Source organism: Protopterus annectens, chromosome 4.part1 (genome assembly GCF_019279795.1).
Source record: "Protopterus annectens isolate FY-2018-M chromosome 4.part1, PAN1.0, whole genome shotgun sequence".
NCBI classification, from domain to species: Eukaryota; Metazoa; Chordata; order Ceratodontiformes; family Protopteridae; genus Protopterus; species Protopterus annectens.
This window is the reverse complement of record NC_056734.1, coordinates 568,617,269-568,640,930: the sequence shown is the minus strand read 5'-3', so window position 1 is coordinate 568,640,930 and position 23,662 is coordinate 568,617,269. Positions and strand designations below refer to the sequence as shown.

The 23,662-nt window shown below is 44.4% G+C and overlaps 1 protein-coding gene across 1 annotated transcript in view; it reads left to right on the top strand.

The window, feature by feature from the left end:
* GNB4 (G protein subunit beta 4) overlaps nucleotides 1-23,662 on the top strand; it is a 1,262,726-nt gene that overhangs the window by 96,785 nt on the left and 1,142,279 nt on the right. The gene's annotated exons all lie outside the window — the stretch shown is intronic.

Genomic DNA, 23,662 nt, shown 5'->3' with positions numbered 1-23,662 from the left:
CGGAGCCGATCTTCGAGATCTTCCAGGCTGTCTGACCACGATTTGGAGAGGGTGGTAAGCAGGCTGTTGAAGTCACAGGCACTGGCCCAAATGCTCCATAGCCCGTCTCAACAGACTTCGGCTATAGCCTCACCCCTTGAACTTCCTCCTCCGACTCCACACCAGAGTTCGGAGCCGGAGCTTCTCGGGACAGCGACTGTTTTGGTGCCTGAGCCGATACATCCTTCGGCTCCGTCGTCCTCGGCTCCGATCTCCTCCTTGAGACCTTCCCTGGAGGGATCCGGTCGTCGGGTTTCCCTTGTCGGCTCCGAGGGGGCTAGTGGCATCGGACCCTTGTCCGACCCCGCTCTCCCTCTCGGGGCTTCGGCTTTGGTAAGCTCGGCGCCGACATCGGCCTCGGAGCCTTCCCTCCCAGTGGAGCCGGGAATTCCTGTTTCCTCGGAGCGGGGATATTCCGGCCTCCCGGGGAGGGGAGCATTTGAGGTGATGAGGAGTGTCCTGGCCTCTGAGCCTGGTCAACGGTCCATCCCTCTAGCTCCTCCCTCTTCAGTGCCTGTAGACGCCTCTTGTCAGCCTCTTGCTCTCAGGCCCAGGGATCCATTGCCCCAGGTTTCCCCATTGGGAATTTCCTCCTCTTCCGAAGTTTCTCCTGATCCAGCAGGTGAACCCCCTCGGAAGAGGAAACACATAGACTCCCCCAAGTCTACTACATCGGATACCGACTTAGATGAGTCGGAGGGTTCCCCACGATCCCCCTCTGAGGATGTCTCCTTTTCAGACATCCTTGAGCTCCTCAAACAGAGGGGGAATTGGCCATCCATTGATCCCTCCGAGGATGAGTCGGTATACCTGGAGGCTTTTGGATCCCGACCCTCCACCTCCTGGGTGTCTCCGCCTTTCGACCCACTTATGCAGGTAGTGGCTCGGAAGGCGTGGGCGGCTCCAGATTCTGTGGAACCTGTCCCCAGGAGACCATCCAAATTTATCACGGCCCCTACGGACAAACGGTTCCTTTCCAAGGGTGTCTCTGTGGATGCTATGGTGGTGGCGGCCACTAAGAAGGAACTGGCGGATCCTTCAGTACCTGTCCATCCTCCTAACAAGGATTCTAGGACCATGGACAGGTATGGAAAGCGGATGTTTTCTTCAGCGACCTTTGCTATGCGTTCGCTGAATTACCTTTGTCACTTCACCAGGCTTCAACGAGATATTCTCAAGGAACTGGGTGAAGTAGTCCAGGATCCTTCTGCTGCTGGGGCTCAAGAAAAGATTGCCTCGCAGCTTGCAATCCTGAATTCCCTATCTAACTCCTCCATGCGGCTCATATCCTATGCGGCCGATGGAGCGAGCAGGGCCGCAGGCACAGGAGTTGCTCTTAGACGCCAAGCCTGGATGCGGCTTTGTAATTTTGCGGACCCCTTTAAGGCGTCCTTCACCAATACCCCCTTTGATGGTTCGGCTTTGTTCGGACCTCAGGTGAAGGATACCTTGACCAGGTGTGAGCAGGACGGTAAAACTCTTTCTGCCGTTGTAGTCCAATTTTCCACTCCTTCTAGACCATATCCCAAGGGTCAGAAGGGGGGGGAAGATGTGGTTCCGTAAAGCCCAAGGAGCTACACCGGACACACGTGGTCAGTTTACCCCCAGAGGCAGAGGGGGTAACAATAATAGACACCGCCCTAGAGGCAGGGGGGTCCTCAGAACCAGGGCAACAGGGAGTCTCTTCCTGAGAAGCCCTTTCAGCATCCCTGAGGTGTTGCCCGACTGTCCACCCTTGGAGGCAGTCGGGGGAAGGATTTCACTGTACCCAGTAGCCTGGCAATCCCTATCACGAGAGATGTGGGTACAGTTGATCATATCCGAGGGTTACAAAATCCCCTTCGAAAGTTTTCTCTCACCCGGTCAAAGGGATTTGGCAGAACAGGAGGTTTCAAAGCTCCTAGAAAAAAGAGCCGTCCAGACTGTACCGGCAAACCAGATAGGATCCGGCGTCTACTCGAGATTCTTTTTGGTCCCCAAAAGGACAGGAGATTGGAGACCAATATTAGACCTGAGCAATCTAAACAGATTTGTCAAGAAGGCAAGATTCCGGATGGTCACGCTTCAGTCCATTCTGCCCTTTCTGGGCAAGGACAACTGGATGTGCTCTATAGACCTTCAGGATGCGTACTATCACATAAAGATTCACAGACGCTCCAGAAGGTTTCTCCGCTTTCGGCTAGGGACCAGTCATTACCAATTCAGAGCACTGCCCTTTGGCCTCACTTCAGCCCCCAGAGTGTTTTACCAAATGCATGGCAGTGGTCACAGCTCATCTGAGACGTCAAGGATTCCAGGTGTTTCCCTACTTGGACGACTGGCTCCTCACCGCCACCACCAAGTGTCAGCTTCTTCAGTCCAGAGACTACACTCTACAGCTTTGCAGGAGTTTGGGAATTTCAGTAAATTTCGAAAAATCTTCTCTGCTGCCTTGCCAATCTATCACCTTTATAGGCGCAGAATTAAAGACCATCAAAATGTTAGCCAAACTAACAGATCAAAGAATTCTGGACATCCAAAAATTCGTTCGGATTCTATTGCAGAGCAACAAGATCAAAGCCAGATTTATACTGAAAGTTCTAGGTCTTATGGCTGCGGCCATTGTTCTTCTACCACTGGCTCGCTTCCACATGCGTCTTCTGCAGTGGATGCTTTTCACGCAGTGGTCGTACCACAGTCTCCCGATGAGGCACGAAATCTTAGTCACACAGTCGTGCAGAGCTCATCTGAATTGGTGGATATCTTCCCCTCTTCTTCATCATGGCCGACCCTTTATTCCCCCTCCTCCAGTTGCCACAGTCACTACGGATGCCTCTCTGATCGGGTGGGGGGGGCATTATCAGGGCAGGATGGTCCACCGGAAGTGGCAACCCATAGAATACCATCTGCACATAAATGTCCTGGAGATGAGAGCAGTGCTTTTAACGTTGCAAGCCCTCAACAACTTTCTTCCCACGGGGACTATTGCAGTACAAACGGACAACATGTCCGTGGTCTGGTACATCAACAAGCAGGGCGGGACCAGGTCCTATCCGTTGTGTCGAGAAGCTCTCAGACTTTGGCAATGGGCGATCTCCTCTCATCGGTTTCTGATAGCAACGCACATCCCCGGCAGGTCCAACCTATTGGCGGACAGGCTGAGCAGATCCATTCTGATGCCTCACGAGTGGTCTCTCAATCAGTCTGTGGTGGATCAGATTTTTCTGAAGTGGGGCACTCTTTGTTGCGATCTTTTTGCTACTCCTCAAAACAACAAGTGCCCCGATTTTTTCACTCTCTTTCCCCTTCCAGGCCAACCCCTGAGAGACTCTCTAACCCAGGATTGGCCCCGGGGACTTCTGTACGCTTTTCCTCCCTTTCCATTGATTCCACAAGTCATTCAGAAAGCCACCGTTTTGAGGGCCAAGTTGATCCTCATTGCCCCATATTGGCCTCGACAAATTTGGTTTCCGTCTCTGCATCGTCACCTTCTGGTGCAGCCCTGGCATCTGGACTCAGTTCCGGATCTCTTGATCCACCAGTCGGGTCAGCAGCACCGGGCCATTCATTCTCTCAACCTCACTGCTTGGTTGCTCCACTTCCTTCCCTAGCCAGGCTTCCGATGATTTCTGATTCAGTCAGAGACATCTTAGTGTCTTCTTTAAAGTCGTCCACTAGGACTGTTTATGCTAGCAAGTGGCGACGTTTTTCTATCTGGGCAAATTGCAGAAATATTGATCCCTTTACTGCTCCTGTACGTTCTGTTTTAGATTTCCTGGCTGAGGTTTTTCATTCAGGATCCTCGTCATCTACAGTCAAAGTACAACTGGCTGCTATTTCCAAGTATCATGTTGGCTTGCATGACAGTAACATTATGTCTCATAGATTATGCAAGGCCTTTCTGAGAGGAGTTTTTCTCCTAAAGCCGCCTATAAAGCATCCTCCTCTGCAATGGGATCTAAACTTAATGTTGGCTTCCTTGATACTACCTCCTTTCGAACCGTCTGCTTCATGTTCTTTGAAGTTATTGACCTGGAAAACTATATTCTTACTGGCTGTCACTTCTGCAAGAAGGGTTTCCGAGATTCAAGCTCTCTGCATTCGTTCCCCTTATTTGGTTTTTCATAAGGACAGGGTATCATTAAGAACGAACCCTTCCTTTCTCCCCAAAGTTGTGTCTCAAACCAATATTAACCAATCTATAGATCTACCAGTCTTTTTCCCAAACTATTCCGACAGAGCTGAACAGAAACTGCATTTTTTGGATGTCCATCGTCAGCTCTACTATTTGCATAGAACTAAACAATTCAGGAAATCGGACCAATTATTTGTCTCCTATGCAGAAAACAGGATAGGTCTTCCAGTTTCTAAAGTGACCTTATCCAGATGGTTGACTTCCACCATTTCCTACGTGTACTCTCTCAGAGGCAAGCAGCTATCTTCTAAACCAAAAGCACACCCAACCAGGAGTTTATCCACTTCTACAGCCTTTCAGGATAGACTACCCATTGATACCATTTGTGCAGCAGCTACTTGGGCCACACCTCATACCTTTGTCTCTCATTACAAGTTGGACTTGGCCTCCAGAGATAGGGCCAGTTTTGGTTCCACAGTTCTCAAGAGTCTGTTCCATTGAGCCACCCGGGATACAGGTGCTAGGACGGTCCCATCCAGCAAGAATGAAGGCGAGATTGACAACTTAACATTTAGAAGTTATGTACCTACCATAACGTTCCATGTTAGTTGTCTTCTCGCCTTCTTTCTTGCGTCCCTCCCTCCTTCCCCCTGGCCTGGACAGATCTTGAAGAGTTCCTATCAGGTTGTTTTCCTCCTGAGCCTTCATTTGAGGACTTCTATTATGAACTTGTGTTCCTAATTATATTAGGTTAGTCTTTAGCAGGGTAGGTTAGCTACCAAACGAGATCTGAGGTAGTTCCGCCTTGCATCATGGGATATAGGGTTGCCTCGAGCTGGTAAAAGGAGTTCTCAAGCTAAAGCAAGTGCCGAGTCGGAGCCGAGGATCGGCTCCGAACCCATCCAGCAAGAAAGAAGGCGAGAGAAGACAACTAACATGGAACGTTATGGTAGGTACATAACTTCTAATTTTTTTATAAAGGAATATTGTAAATGTTTATCCTTTTGATCACTGCTGCAGTAGCTATACGAGTAATATCCTGCAAAATATATAACAGCTGAACAACTTCCGAAGTTTCAGGGTGCCTTCCACATGCCCATTCAGTTTTAAGCTGAGCAGACTAAATGACAAGTTTGGGTTCCAAGCCCTTAATAGTTTTCCTGCTGTTTCGAAGAGAGCACTCCTCTGCAGGCTGTTCAAGGATTGATGGTTGTTTTCTGCTGTTCCTTTACTGGGTAGTTCAGGTTCCTTTGGGGAAAGCATTGCACATTTTAGAAACGTTTTCTTGTGCTTTCCTGTTTAAGAAAGTTATTTTAGGCTAAGAATTTATTTTTTATTGGACTGTCATGAGACTTAACTGTGTTTTTAAAACAGGAGTGTACTTTTCCTGTCCATTTAAAAGTTGTTCAAAGTAATTGAAAATAATCTTTTTTTTTTTTTTTTTCTTGGGGAGAACTTTGGGGCTAACAAGTTGTTTTAAAGTGTTTTTGTGAAAAAAAGAGTGACTTTTAATGACTTTAAAATTTAAACAGTTCTTGTTGCCTCTCTTTCCTGGGAAAGGGGCACCATTTTGGCTTGACCATGGAGTAAACTAACAGTCCCACAGTTTGTCCTTCTTCCAGCCACAAAAAGAAAACTTTTTTGCCACCACAGTAGGCTAGCAGTTTCTCAGCCGCAGGTGGGTGACTCTCTTTACTGTGGCCATAACTTGTTCTTCAGACCACTCATCCTTTACCCTCTAGCCCTCTGGTGTAGTACCTGTAGCCAGTATGGACCAGTGGAGATCCACATCCTTTGTGGCTGTTGGAGTCCCTTCAGTGGGCAAAGGAGAGCTACTCTTTCTTTGTTGGGCCTTAGAGAGGGAACGGGGAAAACTTCCCTGTTTGGTCAGAACGTTGTGCACATCCCTGCAGATGTTCTTCGTGTTTCACTGTTACAGTCATTACATCTTTCTTGGCGTGCGGTGCCTGAAGCAGAAGCATTTTGCAAGTGCCAGTCGGCCGACTCCTGAAATTTTCATTTTCGAGTTTCAGAACCAAAGTCTTCAAAAAAGCTAAGTACCCTGTTGGGGATTCTTTTTCTTGCTCTAAACTGTTGTCAGTAAAAGTTAACAATTGTAATACCTGTGGAAAGCAAATGGCTCAAAGATTTTCATTCGTACTGCATTCCTTGCTTAGGCCCAGACCACTACGTCCCTCGCTGTTGGTTTTGTGCCTTATTTAATCCTCAATTATTCGCCGGCTGTTAATTTTTGCAACAAACTATTTCGGTACTCTGTTTAATTATTCAGAAATGGCTTCGGTAAGCCATCCGACTACCGATATTCCAAAAAAACGTAAAGATAAAGACAGAGACCGCATAGGTCCAAAGTTGCCGATGACGCTTCCGTTAAGCTAGTTGCCAGTTCACCGGTACTCCAGTGAGGTGCTTTCGCAGCCCCTGATACCCGCTACTTCAGATTTGCAGGCCTCTACTGATACCCATTCGGAGTCCGGTATGCCGCAAGATGCTTCTTAGACTATGGAACCTGTGGATGTCTTTACCTTGGATGGGTCTGGAGCCGCTGTGCAGGCACCAGCTTCTGAGGGTTTATTCAGGCCTACTGACTTGCATATCAAACCGATGCCATCTTCTTCTTCAAGGCCTAAAACTCAATCCACGCCTAGAAAACTGACGTCCAAACCGCATGGTCAGGCCCATATGCCTAAAAAAACAAATAAGAATGGCTGAAGACCTTATTACTCTAATTAGGGGAAGCCAGGCTTCTCCCTCTAAGAGACCTAGAACTGATTTTCCTTCTGATTCTTCAGGTCAGGATTCTGAAATTTCTGTTTCTTCTGATGACCAGGATTTGCCCTTCTCTACCTATGAGGATTCTGATGCAGAGGACTCCATTTCCTCTGCTTCCCCTCCAGAAGATTTCTCTTTTGGTGAATCTTTGCACACTCTTACGGAGCATTTCTGCTGAGAAAGCCAGGATTACTCTGATTCCAAAAAGAGGCTTGGGGAATTCTTACTCCTACCTCAACACAGGCCTTTCGCTATCCCTCCTGTACTGGACATTGTAGATGATTCCTTCTTGGAATCTACCTGGCCCCAGACACTTTACCTCCGGCTCCCAGGAAACCTGACAAGTATTACAGAGTACCTGACTCTCTCACAAGTTCCTCTTTAAGAATCCTACTGTGGACTCCGAGACCATTTCACAGGGACCCAAAGGCATTAACGCTACTACTGCCAAAAACCCTACCCCTTCTGATGGAGATTCCAGGGCCTTGGACAGATTGGGTAAGAAGGTGTACACTTCTGCTACTTTGGCTATTGGGGCCTTAAACTGCCAGTTTCATATGCTAAAGTATCAGGAACATATTATTGGATTACTTAAACAGAAAATTATGTTGATTCCTGACTGAGCTGAAAATAAAGAATTACAGGATTTAATGCATTCTGCTGAACAAGTTGGTAAACATACTTTGCAATGTGGTTTTGACTCCTTAGAGGCATCTTGCAGGGCTGCTGTCACTGGGTCTGTTCTTAGAAGGCATGTTTGGCTTAAGAGGCAAAGTTTGCCAGATCATGTTAAAGCTAAATTATTGGATGCTCCCTTAAACCAAGACTGCCTGTTTGGCAACAAAGCAGAAGTAGTATTTAAAAAGATGGAGGAAAAAGCTAAATCTATGCAAACTGTTAAAGATTTCCTGCAAGTATAGCCTCCCAGATTTAGTAGGCATTTCCTTCTAAGAATTGGTCCTTTCCTGTCTCTTCCAGGCCTTCACAGTCCAAACCCAGGACCAGCAGACCATCTAGGCTACAGTCTCAAGGTACTCACAGGCCTAAGCAGTGGGGGGCTCCTGCTTCCAAAGCTGGAAGTAGTAAGACACCCCCTATGGTAAACTGTCACAATGACTTAACCTTAAACTTTCCAAGCCCTGCTCAGCTGACTGCGCCTTTAGGGGCAAAGATCGCCCTGCATGCAAAAAACTGGGAACTCATTACCCAAGACAAATGGGTTTTAAATATAGTTTCCCAAGGATACAGATTCCACTTCCACACCTTACCAACCCCAAACGGTTGGCCAGACCTACCCCCCAAATCAGTGGTCAGAGGCTCAACAGCAGGTTCTCTCTCTTCTAAGTATCAGGGCTATTCAACCTGCCCCAGCAGAGGAATGGGGACAAGGTTTTTACTCCAGAGTTTTCCTGGTACCCAGAAAAGACTCCTCCAGGCATCCTGTCCTGGACCTGTCTATCCTAAGCACCTTTTTGGTAACCCCAACATTCAAAATGCTAACTCTTCATCAACTGCTTCCAATGCTAGGCAAAAATGCCTGGTTGGCAACATTGGACTTAAAGGAAGCTTACCTGCACATCCCAAGAAGGGAATCTTGCAGAAAATACCTACGCTTCAGAGCAGGCTACATGCAATATCAGTTCTGTGCACTGCCCTTTGGCTTATCTACTGCACCCAGGGTATTCACAAAGTGCCTATCTCCAGTCATTGCATTCTGCAGGCAAAGAAATATTCACATATACCCATACCTGGACGATTGTCTACTTCAGGCAGAAAGCCAGGACACACTGTTGAATCATCTGGCATTTGTAAAGAAACTGCTAACATCACTGGGGTACACCATAAACGAAAAGAAATCTCACCTAGTACCCTGCCAACAAATTGTATTCCTGGTAGCAAGCTTAAACACAACTTCCCAGATTGCCTTCCTCACACCAGAGAAACAAGTTTATTTGACAGCCTACTTCAAACTACTGGCCACAAAGACCCAGCTATCTGCAAGGAAAATGCTGCAAGCCCTAGGGTTCATGGCCTCTTGCATCCTACTAATTCCCTATGCAAGACTGCATATGAGGAAACTACAATGGTATCTAAAAAGCCTATGGTGTCAACATTCTCAGGATCTGGAATCCAATGATTCCTATCATTCCTTGTATAAAGAAAGGAACTCCCTTTGGTGGGCAGAGGCCTGCTACGACATCAAGGGACTGCCATTCACTCTACCCCCCGCCGCCCAAACCCTGAAAACAGACGCATCAGACTATGCATGGGGGGGGCTCACTTGGCAGGGCAGTGCTTTCAGGGCAAATGGAACCAGAGTCGAATGCCCTTGCATCTCATTCAAAAAGAAATGTTAGCTGTAGAGAATTCTCTGACAGCCTTCAAGGACCACATTCTTCCAGGACAATTATTGGTAAAGACAAACAACACCACGTGTGGTACATAAACATGTAGGGGGGAAACCACTCGTACCCTCTCTGCAGATTAGCCATGGCTCTGTGGAACACAGCCTTGAGCTACCAAGTGCACCTACAAGCTCCTTTCCTGCCTGGCAAGCTAAATTCACTGGCAGGTGACCTAAGCAAAAATCTCATGGACCCACACGAGTGGAAACTGGAACCAAAGATATTCAACATTTTGAGAAACAAATGGGGGAGCCCGGAAATGGACCTGTTTGCCTCCCCTCAGAACTACCAATTGGACAAATTCTGCACAAGGACTCCCCACAGACAAGCTTGGAAAGTGGATGCCCTGTCTTTCACCTGGGAAAGCCTCTCAGTTTATACCTTTCCACCTCTGCCTCTCCTCTCAAAAGTTCCACTAAAGATCAAACAGGACAAACCAAGGACAATACTTATTGCACCAGACTGGCCACACCAACACTGGTACCCCCTCTTGCGCAGTATGTCACTGCTGGAACCATGGCACCTGCTTCAGACCCCTTCCCTGCTGTCCCAGCAGGAGACCCAGATTCTGCACCCCCAGCTTCAAACCCTGAGCCTTGCAGCCTGGTAATTACTTGAGCTTTCTAATACCATCCCTCAGTAAGCAAGTGCTTGATGTCATTCTGGAGGCAAGGAGGCCTAGTACTAGAAAATCCTATGCTGAAAAGTGGAAAAGATACTGTTCCTGGAGCGAAACTCAGGGGATGGGCACAACAGTGCCCAGCTTACCGCATTTTCTTCAATACTTAACAGAGATGCTTCACAAGGGCCTTTCCTTCTCTTCTATTAAAATTCATGCCTCATCCATTTCAGCACATTATAATAGTGAGCCACCCCTCTTCTCTCACCCCCTGCTGAAACAATTCCTCAGAGGGGCCAAAAAGTTAAGACCACCCAGGAGAACCCCTACCCCATCCTGGGACCTTAACTTTATATTGGAAAAGCTCACTCTACCTCCTTTTCAGCCAGCTGCGACTGCAGAGTTGAAATTCCTTTCTTGGAAAACGGCCTTCCTTCTAGCCATCACTTCAGCAAGAACAGTGTGTTAATTACAGGCCCACATGGCGGTGGAGCCCTTCATCATCTTCCATGCAGACAGGGTGTCACTCGGGACCAATCCTTCCTTTATTCCCAAGGTGGTCCTTAATCAGTCCATTCATTTGCCAACCTTCTTTTCTAATACACAGAACAAAGGAGAACGAATACTGCACTCTTTGGACGTGCACAGACAACTTAGATTTTATTTGGACAGGACTAAGCCTCTCAGGAAAACTGAACAGCTGCTAGTTGCCTTTGCTGCAGGGGCAGAGGGGAAGGCCATTTCAAAGCAAACCATTTCTAAGTGGATAGGCCATTGCATTAATTTCTGTTATAAGCACCATGGAAAACCTACCCCACAGGGGATAAGGTCACATTCCACCAGAGCTGCATCTGCTTCAACAGCCTTTCTCAGAGGTATTCCTACCAGGGACATCCTAGAAGCTGCTACCTGGAGTTCTGTTCATACCTTCACCAAGCATTACCATTTGCCTATTTTTTTCTAAATCCAGAACTGGTTTTGCCACTGCAGTCTTGCAGAACCTAATAGCTGGTCCTAATGCTCTTTAACTGCCTCCTCCCTCCCTTAGCTTTGGGAATCTACCCAAATGTATCGACTGCAACAGTGAAACAAGAAGAACATGGTACAGTTGTGTACACTTACCATAAATGCAGATGTTAGAGTGTATTCACTGTTGCAGTCCTGGTTACCCTCCCTCCAGCCGCCCAACTTCTATTGGCTATACCTCTCTTCTTGTGTACTGCATTTAAGCTTTCTGGTGTATTTACTTTTTGTTGGAGGTGTAACCTTGTATAGAATTGCTTCCCATTTGGGGGCAAGAAAAACTGATGTAATGGTTTCGGCTGCATGCTTTGTACCCCTGACTACCTGACGTCATGAAGAAGAGACGGCAACCAATGCAGGACCTAAGACTTTGATAATCAGGCCGGCTGAGGGCTACCTGCAAGCAGATAACCCAAATGTAATGACTGCAACAGTGAATACAGTCGAACATCTACATTTATGGTAAGTGTACCCAACTGTACTATGTTGCTGCTGCCATTAATAATGCTGCTTAGCCTCATATTTCCTGTCAAAAACAGAAAACTAAACTTGTATCCAGTCTTCCTCAAATTTCCTTGGACGGGATTTGTTTACTGTGTCTGACTCTGGTTTTAATTCGGGATGTTGATCCTTCTTAAAGTGGTTTCTGGTAAAAGAAAGAGAGATAGACCTCTTTTCCTGAAAAGATTCAAGATCCTGAATCTGGACAGGAAGTTGGGGGACAGATGCTATTTTTTTCTTCAGTTGTCTGATTCAAACTTGGAAGAAAGCTCAGTCTCTAATTCTTCCATTGTGGCTTTCTTTTTTTTTTTTTAACTATTTCCAGAATGCGCCACTTTTATCAGTGTCTCTCAGAAAATACTATGAGATGTTACAGAAGGAATTTCCAGTACCTGCACCCATTCTTCCAGTTCAGTCAACTCTAGATGATGTGTGTCACTGCCTATAATTTTCCTGATGGCCCTCTGCCCTTAAAAAGGTGGATAGAATGTATAAAGTTCTCCAGTCTTTGAAGTCCTTATTCACTCATTCCAAATGTGACCCAGCAGCTGTAGCTTTAGTTACTCCTATTGCTGCTAAACACTTGGTTAATTCCAATGCAACTCTTTCTGACAGTGATTATTATTGATCAGTATATGGAGAGAAAAGTGCATGTTTCTGCAACTTTGATTTTCAGAATTTTGAATCGTTAGGCTCGCATATTTAAAGCTTATTCTGAGTAATAGTGGAAGTATGATGAATGCTTTGTTCATATTTTTTTTCTTGTTAGGAAAAATCTGCTTTAAATAAATCTGTTTCTTCCATTTCACAGGTCACAACTCTTTCTTTTATAGTGTGTGTATGAATCAGTTGTTATTCCCTGCAGGGCTATGACCACTGGTACTGTTTTGAGTCAGATTGCTTGGCTGCATTCTCATAACCTCCGAGATGTGAAAAATGAAATTTAAAATTTTCCTTTGGATAGAGGTTTAGTTTCTGGTTCCTGAGTTGCAGAGGTTATCAAAAAGCGTGATGAAAGGGATAAGTTGATACAGGGAATCTCCTGAGATTTTTCAGCCCTTTTCCAAATTTCTGAAGGGGTTCCTTAATCCTTCATCCAATTTCAGCAACAAAAGAAAAGCAATCTTGCCAGAATGCTGGCAAACACCCCTCTTGGCCATTTCTTCTTAAAAGACATCAAGAACCCCCTGAAAATGAAGGACAGTCCAAGAAGTCAGAATAACTGTTTAAGGGACCCTGCTGTCCCTTCCCAGCCTGGTAGTCCCTTTCCCTTCTACAAAGTCTGAATCTCCATTTTTTTTTCTTTAGCAGCAGATTGCTTCAGACATTGGGATTCTGAAGGTCATTCATCAAGGTTACAGATGGCAGTAGGAGGAAATTCCTCCATTCCATGGGGTAATTCCTCAACCACCATCCCAGACTAATTCTAGATTTCCTACTGTCGTTCAAGATATTGTCTCAGGGAGTGATACAACCAGTTCCTCCTTCCCAGGTTGGAAAAGGTTTTTATTCAAGGATGATTTTAGGGCCAAAGAAAGTGGATGCTGTGATGTCCCCGCTATGGGCCAGTAATCAAGGAGCCTGAATCCTCACCACTGACACTGGAGAGGGACTTCACCTACAATACAAATGGATACTGTCTGTATTTCCAAATGTAGACCTTTCTGCATCAAACACAATTTTCCTTAAGCGCACACAGGGAATAAAGTCAGCCGGGGGTCTGGATTTCTTTATAATCTGTCTCCCTCCAGAGCCTCAGTAAGGCTCCCCACTAGCACAGCTGTAGGGTTAAGTACTCAGCTGAGTGTCCAAATCACGTCCTCCAGCACCTTCTCTACAAAACCAGTGCTTCGTGTCCCTGCTCCAAGTAGCTGACACACACTGTGAAATTTTGATTTTTCTCTCATAGACACACACACACACACAGACACGCACCTGGGAAAGGCTGGCACAGATTTCCCCCTTCTGCCCAGACTATAAGGTAGTCATCCTTGCCACCAGATACTACAAAGCTAGCTACATAAGGCTCTTGCAAGGGTACCCAAATATACTGGGTGAAATTAATTTAAATACAAATGGTAATGTTGAGCTAACCGCTAGGCTTCAGCAGTGGCCACAGTGTCAGAAACAGATACAAGTACTCTCAAAGGACCAGCTACAATGAAAAGTTTAAATATATTTACTAATAAATAATAAAATAACATGAAAGTAACAAAATATCTATTTACAGGAAACACAAGTTTCAATCACAGGAAATATTAAAAATAACACAACTGGAAAGATTCATATACTCAAGTATTGTTTTTCTGTAACTATTCTCACTATATTTTCCTGCCTGATCAAGAGAATTACTGTTCCTGCTTACTTAATGGAGCAAGGCAAGATGGAGGTGGTATGGGATTCTTCTATGTCCGGTTCCAAGAAACAGACTGCTGCTGAGACATTAGTCTCCTCTAACATTAAAACATTATTTCTGTACAGATGCCATAACATACATTTGGTCATCTGACTTCTGGTTCCCATGCAACCCCCATTGCTACAGACTGCCAGGATTTAGCACCTACATCTCAATAGTATCTGGTGCAGCTTCTGGAAGTCCTAAAATAATTACAGACTTATACTCCTCCTACAGAGACTAACAAACCATGCTTCTTACAGACGTTGCATCCCTGGCTTCATTCAAAACTGAGAAAATTTTTATGACCTAGGCTCAGTAATTCAATTTCTTACTGTTTGTCAAAGTTAGCTGGAGCTGAGCTTACTCACTTCTCTGCCAGTATCCTCTGTCAAAATACATACATTGAAACAGTTACGATACAGTACAGTCTGATATACTTGTATATAATTTTTCTGTCCAGCAGAGCACACTGTTTGCATCTTTAACACAAGCAACTTTACAACTACATTTTTAAACACAAACATCTGTACAAATCAGTTTGATATACAAATTGTATATAATTCTTTACAAAATTCCAACCAGCTGTGCTGGCATATGTTACACATTCACTGCCTCCCGTCTCCCCACATAGCTGGCACTACCTCACATCGCCACAGATGCTGTCAAAGAAAAAAAATGCTTTTGAGACCACTACTGGATCTTTCTTTAGTAAACCCGTGTGTGATGGTGACAAAGTTCAAAATGTTGACATTTCATAATCTGTTATCTCTCCTTCCACATTTTAAGTTTCCAGGTAACAGTAGAGTTAAAAGATACTCATCACATCCATTTTCATCCAGACTTCAGGCATTTCTTAAGGTTTTGTGTGTCTACATTGCATAATCAGTTCTCTGCCTTACCCTTTGGACTACCCATTGCACTGAGAATGTACAGTACATGTCTGTCTCTGGTTGTTGCTCATTGCAGGGTATAGGGTAGCCACATTTTATCCCCACATATTTTACTTGCTTATCTTTGCAGAATGTTTCTAAGTGTTGAGGATTTCTCACTTGGGTGAGAGATCTCCTACACAAGCTGGGATTCCAAGAGAACATTAAACAGTGTTTTGTTACTCCTTCACACAGAGTTGTGTCCCTGGGGTTTTAGCTTGACACTTCAGTTCAAAGAGCTTTTTCACAGGAAAATAGATCTATATTTACAATTTTCCACTTGGACTTCAGCCACTGTGTTGGAATACCTCAGAATTTTGAATTGCTTGGGATGTGATTGTCGTGATACCTCTGGAAAGACTCCACATTAGAAAGATACAATGGTATCTGAAGTCTGTTTGATCCCAGCACCAAGATCCTTTGCCTTTTCAATTCCCAGTGCTTAGTTTTATCAGAATAGAATTCACTTGGTGGTGACAGCAAATTTCCCAAAATCCTGGTTTCCCCATCTTGCTTCCTGCTCCAAAGCAGACCGTCCCCACAGACTCCTGAGACATTGCTTGGAGAGCAGTTTCAGGAAGGATGAAAGTGCAATATGTGTAGGATGCTAAGGGTGCAAACACATAAATGTAAAAGAAATGCTTTCCCTGATCAAGGTACTCAACTCTCCAAGTCATCTTTGATACATGTAGGTTATTACAGGCAATACTAGAAGTCATGTGGTGCATAAACCACTTTGGGAAACCAGGTCGTACCCCTTTGCATGCTGTCCATGTTAGCTTGGGATGGGATGTAGCATCACAGCACAGTCTTGCTGTACAGGCATCCTACATTCTGACATAGCAAAATTATGTGGCAGATAAGCTGAGCAAGACAAGGGCAGATCCTCATGATTGGAAACAATCAGCCGACAAACTTCTGGTCTAGGACTCCGTGCAAGAAGGTCTGGAAGACTGCCTCTTCCTTTCCATGTTTTAGGAATGTTCCTGTATGCTTTTCCACCCATTCCACTGATGTCCAGGGTATTTTTGAAGATTCAGGAGGAGTCCCCCCAAGCTAATTGGGGTGACTCCCTCCTGGCTCAAGTAATAGTGGTTCTCCCTTGTTTTGCAAAGGGCTAGGGGCAATTACCACAAGCTTCCTCACAGAATGGATTTAATCACATAAGATCAGTGGTATGTGATACACCCCAACCCCATTCTACTGAAACTGACTAACTGCCTGAATGATAGGGTCTTTATTCCCTTTAGGCACCTGTTTACAGAGAACGTGCAGCAGGTACTAATGGAGGCAGGAAAGCCTGCTACTAGAAACTTGTATATTAGCAAATGGGGGGGGGGGAGGTTTTCAGTTGGTGCCAACAACATAACTAGTACCCATTCTGGGCTAGCTGATCCCTGGTTTTACAATGTTTGTGTGAGTTCTTATCCTATGGCTTTTCTTATTCTTCCATCAAGGTTTGTATATTGACAATTTCAGCATGTCTGCCAATGGATCCTCTTTCAGTGCTTTCTCATGTAAATGTTTTTGAAAGAGGTGTTGTAAAAGCGAACTCCAAGAAAACTGGTGGCCCCTCCTTGGGATCCTAATTTTGTCTTAGGAAGCCAGTTCTCCATTTGAACCAGTTTATTTGTCTCATGTGAGGTTTCTTAACAAGGATAACTGTTTTATTGGTTGCTCTCATCTGTGCAGAGAGTGTGCGCGAGTTGCAGTCTCTTATGCCTAGACTGTGTCTTATTTTCCACAGAGACAGTGTTTCTTTGAAAAATAGTCCTTCTTTTACTCCTAAAGTGGTATCCAAGTTTACTTTAAGCCAAACTATCCATCTTCTCATTTTCTTTTTTAATCCTTAAACTGAGGGAGAAAGGGTAATACATACCTTGCATGTCCACAGACAACTCTTTGTAATATTTTTTTATAAGAAGTAAAACTGATCCAAAGAGACTTTTTTTTTTTTTTAATTTCTTGTAAAAGTAAGAAGGGACAAACTCTGTCAAAACAAACCATTTCCAAATGTCACGGGCTTAGCTTTTGTTACACTCACCAAAGCAAAACTATTCCAGGCAGGCTCAAGCTCCACTCTACCAGAGCCTTGGCTATATCTATGGCTTTTTGGAAAGGGTTGAATATTAGAAGTATTCAAGAAGCAGCAACTTGGTCTTTTATACGTATGTTTACAAGGCATAATCGGCTTGATTCTTTCTCTGGGTGTAGATCAGTCTTTTGTTAGGATTATTTTCCAGGGACACTTGGACTCTCTCTTCCACCTCCAAAATAAAGTAAGCTAGGGTAAGCTAAGAGTATACTTGAGACACTGCAGTAGTGATCATTATAATGAACATAGCAGAGTTGTGTAAGTAAACTAACCTTAAGAGCAGATGTTCAAATGATCTCTCCCTCCGTTCCCTTTAGGTGTTAATACTTTTATTTTTGTTTGGAGCATTGTCATTTCAGGGATTAGTCTCCCTGCCTTTCTTGGCTTGAAATCTCAAATGTCTTGGTGCCCAAACCTGTCTTCATTCATTTTAGCTCGAGTTGACAGTTTAGGCATGGGGATGGTGCCCTGAAACTTTGAGAAGCTGGGTGGCTATTGTATCCTTGTCAGGATATAATCCATATAGGTAGGGCTATTGCAGCAGTAATCATTTGAATGTCTACTGTTACGATGATTATTTGCACAGCTGTACTGCTTTCATCTTCCCAGGGTTATATTTTGTAATACACCTACACACACACAAATACTTCAGGCATAGTCAATGGCCTTCTAGCCTGCCAGTATACCAAATCAATCATTCCTATGACAAGTGTACAAGTTGTTCTTAAAAATACCTAAACTAGTGTTTGCTTTAATTTTCTTTGGTAGTCTATTCCATACATAGAACTACTTCTTGAGAACTGGTTAGTACTTCTCTCATTCCTATATCTCCTACACAGGGTTAGCCAAGTATCTCAGGATACACCCAAATGTTTTGAATTACTGTAAGTGACCCTCCTTGAAGAATGTAGATCAGTTGTGCAGGATACTAAACCACAACAGTAGATTTTTAAAGGAGAGGTCTCAGACTGGCTCATGGGAATCATTGTTTTTAAAATTTGCTTAACACATTCAGTGCAAGTGCTGTTCAAACAAGTTGAGCTTTGCTTGAAATAACTTTTGGTGATGTCTTGAGGGTGTATTTTGTCCACTTTTGTGTGACTGTTGAGTTGGTATGTAGAAGTGCTGCAGCCAACTGTCAAGGTCTGTGTGTGACAAAAGAATGCCGAAGAAGCTGTAGAGTACAGTGTGCAAAACGGTGATTAGTTTTCTGTATGGCAGAGAAACATTGGCAGTGAAGGCAATGGACACCTATGGTGATGGAGATGAAGATGCCTTAGGGTGGGTAGTAAGATTCACATTGTGGCAAAGATGAAGCAATGAGGGCACTGGAGCAGAAGCCTAAGTAATCCCAGTTGCAAAGAATGTGAAGGAGACCATATTATGTTTGGTCACTTCTCCAGTAAAATGGAAGACTATTTGGTAAAGAAAATTTGGGAAAATGGGAAGAAGTATGAGAAGAGAACCACGTCTGGCCAGGAAATGGATTGTTAGAGAAGGCGTGGCTGTTGAGGAAGATAGGAGACTGGCTCTGAATTAAGAGATGGTGGGATGATTGGCATGGCATCCTGACTCCATGTTGAAAGTGTGTGTGCTTGGTGGTGTTTATAGGGGGAAGGGAGATTGATGACTGAAGTGATATTTGGATAAGCATATTATTTGAATGTTTTTATGTACAGTGGCATGTTAGCTTTTGACTTATTTTCATGCTGTATTAGTTTTCTTGGTTTGTGACCTCTCTTGCAGCAACATCTTTAATTGAGAGGTGCTGTTAATGGTGTATGCAGCTTCTGATTTGCATGCAGGAACAATCTACAGTCTGTACTTGGAGCAGCATGAGCTGTGCTATCTTGAATTAGACTGTTATGTATTCTGTGTTACAATTGAGCTCTGTTCAAAACAAAAATTATATTAACAGGAGTATTGTAGCAAAGATGCTGTTTGGCTGGGGAGGTAAACAAGTATTGGAAAAAAAACGAGCTTTTCTAAACATGTTCTTTTCAATAACTAGTGTTAGAAAACTGGAATTTTTATAGTATCAAGATGGTTTGGGGGGATTACTGAGGTGTTGCATAGCTGATCAAAGCAGTTGTGTATTTAGCTGTTGCAGAATGTTTTCTTTAATGTTTAGGGGCATATATTAAGCAGTTTCAAAATAAGATGTTAAGTCACACGGGTTTTTTGCAAGGTTCTGTGTCTTAAGTTGATACGAAAAGGATTCACAGCTGGATTTCCATTTGCCATTGACAGCACAAGTTCATAAATTAATATTTGCGTAGATTAGACCTGAATTGGCAGAAGAGAAATTGTGGGTAGTGGCCAGAGGCCTGAGGCACTTGAGTCAAGAGAGTTAAGCAGTTTGACAGAATAATTTATGCACCGTCATCTAAAAGGAGAGTATTTAATTGTGGATTAGTAAATATTACTTTGTAACATGATAAAATTACTGTTATGGTTGCCGATTTCCATTCATTAAGGTTTGTATTTTTAATTTGTTCATTTTTGTTTGGGTATATCTTGCTTGGCCAATGGCCTCTTTCATAGAGACTTTGAAACACTGAAGGAACAAAATATTTTCGCAGAAAAAGGGAAACAGCAGTATGATTAAAAGACTAATTAGACTATTCCCATGATTAAGTGGGAATGCATTGTTACAGAAGTTTGTTAATTTTTGGTACCTCTCTACTGTTTTCAAGCATACTAGGGTATGCCAGATTTTTGGGGGTCTCTGAAGCAGTCAAGAATCGGCAGTAAATCACTGCAGCATCACTGGAGGGTGTTAACTGTAGATTTGTCAATTTTCATTCATTCCTCAATAAGCGGGTTTGGATCCAATTCTCCCCCTTTTTAAAGCTCATTGATACTGGAAACTATCTTGATCCTCTCTTAACTATAATGCCCTTGTCCCCTACCATATCTTGGATCTCATTTGTTGCCTTTGCGTATGTACATGGTCGCTGTTGGCTCTGTAGCTTTATTTAGTGTGGTATTTGTGAGTGAAGTAGGTTTTATATATTTTCTTGCTTTGTTACCTTTATCTAGATATTTTATATATTCCTTCTGTAGCTTTTATGTACTTAGTCTGTGTATTCTTTCTTTACCATTGTTGGTAATTTTTTTTCTTGCTTATAAGCTTGTGGTAGTATATTTAATTACCGTTGTTGGTAATTCTCCTTTCACTTTCTTTGTTTAAAAAAATCTCTTGTATTTCTGTATTTTAATTCCTTTCTGCTCAATATGGCTGAAAAGTTGTGGCCACAAAATACCTCTATCTGACACACGATTCCTGTGTGTACTGCTTAGGGCCAGCTCATTTGAGAGTTGTGCAACATTTGTAAGGCCTTTAATTAATGGACCGTAGTGGAGTCCCACAGGTGGGAACTGCAACAGTGAATACACTCTAACATCTGCATTTATGGTAAGTGTACACAGCTGTACTTTCCTTTCCCATCTACCATCACCCTTCTTAGAGAGACTCCATCATTCTTGGACCCCTTCAGTGCCCTGTTTATCTTCTAGAAGTCTGACAAGTTGATGTGGATAGAATGGTGTGGAAATTTCTCTTTGCACAAATTCAGATGGAATTTCTCCCAGGCTGCTGTCCCCTATCGGGTCCAGAGACGTTTACCAGTACTACTCCACCTGTTGTGGCTCCTTCTCCGATCTGACCCTTGGCTTTGGAGCTTCTGGATCTGAGACTCCCGGGAACCATCTGTGTTGGATCCGAAGATTCTCAGTGTGGACTAGCTTTGAGTGCATTAGAAAAGGATTACTTTGTTGGAGCTGTAGAGCCATTGCCGGGTCTGAGGTGTTGGAGCAGTCTCTGCCCCCCGGAACCTTGGCTTTGAACAGCTTGGCCCCGGCCTCTGGCTTGGTTGGGCTGGCTTCAGGTTAGAGGGAGCTGACTGTCTGCAAGTATGTCTTCCCGGCACAGTCTACCTCCTCCCCAGAGCATTCTGCCTTTGAAGTAGTGGAGTTTTCCCTTCCTACAAAGGAAGGACAATCCTTTCTCTGGCCCTGTCGTCCCAGTCTCCTATGTCTTTGTGATTTGAGCCTCATGACTCTACTCCACAGGGACAGCCAGCCCAAAGTCTTTTGTCTGCCCTGCAGGGTATACTCCTATCATCTGATACTTCTCTGGAGCATCCAGCCGAAGAAGTCCCTAGGAAGAGAAAGTGCAAGAGGAGGCATTTAGACTCCCCTCAAGAGTCTGTCACAGAAGATACCTATTTTAATGAGGGGGAATGGTCCCCAAGATCACCACCTGATGACATCTCCTTTGGAGACATTCTAGTGATCCTTAAGCAGAGGGGTGGTTGATCTACTTATTCCTGGAAGCCTATGGGTCTAACTCCTCTACCTCCTGGATGACTCCATCCACCAATGAGCTTATTAGTTTGATCTCTAGGTGGGCGTGAGAGGAACCCAACGCTGTTGAGCCGATCCCCAAGAAACCAGACGATCCTGGCACCACTGAAAAGAAGAAAATTCCAGAGCAAAGGACTACCAGTAGATGCCAAGGTCATAGTGTCGGCCACAAAGAAGGAACTTGCGGAACAGAGGTCCATCTGTCCATCCTACTAACAGGGAGTCCAGTGCTTTGGACAGATTTGGGAAGTGTATATATGCTTCAGCGACCTTTGCACTCGGGTCAGTGAATTATTTGGCACACCTCACCAGACTTCAGAGGGATTTGATTAAAGAACTTTTCAAATCTGTCTCTGGGACCATTACTTGTGAGGCGGCGAGCTCTCTTGCCTCACAGGTGGCTATGCTACAATCCTTCTCAAATTTGGCCATGAGGCTCATTTCACATGCAGCTGAAGGTACCTCAAGGCAGGCCGGTTCAGGCATTTCCATTAAGAAACATGCCTGGATGTGCCTGTGTGATTTCACGGAGCCCTTTAAGTCCTCCTTTGTCAATGCTCCCTTTAATCTTGGGGGTCAAACAAAGAACGTCCATCAAGGACGCAACTCCAGGTGTGAGCAGGATGGTAACACCCTGTCAGCAGTGTGCATACATTTTTGACTCGTCAAAGAACCTTCTCTAGGGATCAACAAGGTGGTTGAAACATGTGATTTAGGTAGTCCTAGGGTTCTTTCCTTGATCCAGATGGAGATGGTTCCCCTAGGGGCAGGGAGAAACTCTGATGGAAGAAGCCACCCACGTGGAAGAGGAGGCCCGCAGAACCAAGGATTTAGGGACACTTTCTCTGACCTGATTCTAGCCACACTCCTGAAAGGAGGCCTGATTATCCCTCTCTGGAGGTATTCTGGGATTGTCTATCCCTGCACCAGAGAGCCTGACTAGATATTATAAAAGATTCTTGGGTGCAGAGGATTATTTCCAGAGGTTATATAATACTGTCCCCCCCCCCAACAGTAAACCAAATTCCTGCTGTTCCACCTAAACAGAGGAAAGCAGCAGCTCTAGAAATAAAGCAGCTAGAGAAAGCAGCAGCTCTAGAAATAAAGCGGCTAGAGAAAGAGTCGTCCAAGAGGTCCACCCAGACCAAAACGAGTCTAAAACTTGCTCGTGATTCTTTTTCGTGTCAAAGAAAACAGGAGACTGGAGACCAATTTTGGATCTCGGCAATCTGAACAAGTCAGTTCAGTGTACAAAGTTCCAGATGGTCACTGTTCAGTCCATTTTGCCCTTCCTGCACAAGGATGACTGGATGTGCTCAGTAGATCTTTAGGATGCGTGTTAGCACATAAAAATGAACAGACAATCCAGAAGATATCGACACTCCTGGCTGGGAGCCAGTCATTGCTTAAATCAGAGCTTTGCCCTTTGGCCTCACCACAGCCCCCAGGGTGTTCACCAAATACATGGCAGTAGTAGCAACTAACTTTAGACTGCAGGGATTCTATGCTATTCTGTATTTGGATGACTGGCTCATAACAACTCAGACCAGGTGTTTTCTGATAAAAGCACAAGATTATACCCCAGCTTTGCTCTTCTCTAGGAATTGCCATCATTCACAACAAATCTCAGCTAGAACTGTCTCTGTTATTAGAGTTCATAGTGGCCTTGTTCAATGTGGTATCGGTGACAGCCTCTCTTCCCTTAATAAGGGTTCAAACTATTCAATTTCAAGTCAAAAAGATAATTCAAAATTCTTCCCTATCTGCTTGATTTGATTCTACAAGTCTTGGGATCAAAGTCCTCTGCGATTTCTTCTTCCGTTGGCAAGATATCATATAAGAATTCTTCAATGAACCCTAGCAACTGAGTGGTCTATTCTGCACCAACCTTTGTCCACCCAGATCAGAATAACCTGGGCATGCGAACGGTACCTCTTGTGGTGGATTTGCTGAGATCAGATTTTACAAGGCTGCCCCTTTATTCTTCCTCAGCCCAAAGCTATAGTGACCACAAACTCTTCTCAAATTGCGTGTGGGGGGCACTTCTTGGAAAAGACAGTCCAAGGCACCTGGTCCCCCGAAGAGGCCAACATGCATATCAGTGTCTTGGAAATGAGAGCAGAACTCCTATCATTGCAGGGCTTTCAAGACTCTTTCCCCCTTTTGGGACTATTGCAATTCAGATGGACAGCATGCTATTGGTATGGTACATCAGCAAACGAGGAGGAACCAGCTCTAGCCCCTTGTGTCAAAGCTGTGTGTGTGTGGCAATGGGTGATCTCATCCAGTTGATTTTCTGATGGTATCTCACATTCATTCGAAATCCAATGTGATAAACAAGTTGCGCAGGTTCATTTTATTGCCTCACAAGTGGTCTCTCA